This window comes from Aptenodytes forsteri, unplaced genomic scaffold (genome assembly GCF_000699145.1).
Source record: "Aptenodytes forsteri isolate BGI_AS27 unplaced genomic scaffold, ASM69914v1 Scaffold527, whole genome shotgun sequence".
In the NCBI taxonomy this organism is placed as follows: Eukaryota; Metazoa; Chordata; class Aves; order Sphenisciformes; family Spheniscidae; genus Aptenodytes; species Aptenodytes forsteri.
Genome location: NW_008794674.1, coordinates 28,122 through 29,425, shown reverse-complemented (window position 1 = coordinate 29,425; position 1,304 = coordinate 28,122). Strand labels below are relative to the sequence as shown.

Here is a 1,304-nt window from a genome sequence, read left to right as displayed (position 1 = left end):
TCAAAGCCCATGGTCAGAGGCTTCAGAGGCACAGAGTGAAGGATCAGCCCTGCTCCCTGTCCCAGCTGGACTTCATAACTGTGTTTCCAGGGAACTACTGGCAGGTGGACAAACCAGGCAGAGCAACAGGCATGGCCAGGTGAGCACATGGATCAGTCACATGTTCACATGGGATCAGCCCCTCTCATCCCTGTCTCCATCTGTCTTCCCATGCTTGCTCCAGGCCAAACTGCCTTGATCCTTCCCTTTCCCTGTCTCTGCTGCTTCTCCTAAGCATCCCATGTCTTGCACCATCGTAAAATACTTTTTCCACTGCATCCCATAATAAGTTCTGATCCCCTTGTGGGCAGAAACACCCCTGAGTTTGTAAGGTGATCCTCTCTTCTCACCCTTCTGGGAGGTCTCATCTCCAGACAAGGAGTCAATTGTGATATCTGAAGGGATGGGGAGAAGATCTTTGTGAAGAAGAGTGTTGTGTGTCCTCTTGCCAGAGAGAAACAGTGTGTCTGGCTCTGGGTGGGATTTTTACAGCAGGTGCTGTTCCCAGAGACGTTTGAGAAGGGAGAGAAGTGCCCTGTGAGGAGAGGGGGTCAGACTCCTGCATCCAGGTACCTTTGGCCGTTCCTGGTTCTACCTCCTTTCAGACACTCCCAAGGGAAAAGGACCATATCAGGAGCTGCAGAGAGACTTGTTCTCCATCCTCAAAGAAGAGGTAGGTGCAGCCCCCTGTCTCTGGCTGGGCACTGGATGGCAGAAATTCACCATGGACACTCCTCCCTTGCTGGGGGCTGGTTGTGATCTCCAGGAGGAGCAAAAAGCAGGGAAGCAGCCTGCAGCCTCCTATTGCCTGACAGCAGGTGGCTTGAGCTCTTCCTTCAGGCTCCTACATGAACTTTCAGGTGCCCCAGGCCCCTTTGGCAATGAGACCTGGAGCTGAGAGGTAGCACTTCTACACCAGGGTATGTCTGCCTGAGAAGATACGCAGGCATCTTCTGACTTGGAGGGCTGGGAAAAGGCCTACTGTGGCCTGACTGCCCAAACATGAACCTCCCAATGCTGAAAAACCTCCCTTTGCCTCGTGCAAATTTGGAACACAGTAAAGGTCGTAAGAGTCACAGTTTGGTGTCTTTCCTTGGGCTGAGCACTTTAACAACTTTAATTAGTCTCCCTACAGAGCCTCCTCGTGGCAGAGGTGTGGAGTCCCAACCATGCCTGACTCAGAAGACTCTCTTCTTCGTTCCTTCCCATCAGGTATTTACACACACTGCCAAGATCCCCCATGAGCCTTCTCTTCCCCAGGCTGA

General features: G+C 52.5%; 1 protein-coding gene across 1 annotated transcript in view; it reads right to left on the bottom strand.

The window, feature by feature from the left end:
• Positions 1 to 322, bottom strand: part of LOC103894305 (feather keratin Cos2-3) — an 8,807-nt gene extending 8,485 nt beyond the window's left edge. The window contains exon 1 of the mRNA XM_009273652.2: positions 305 to 322. The gene's annotated coding sequence lies outside the window, so the exon portion shown is untranslated. The remainder of the gene's footprint in view (positions 1 to 304) is intronic.
• Between the last annotated feature and the right edge of the window lie 982 nt (positions 323 to 1,304).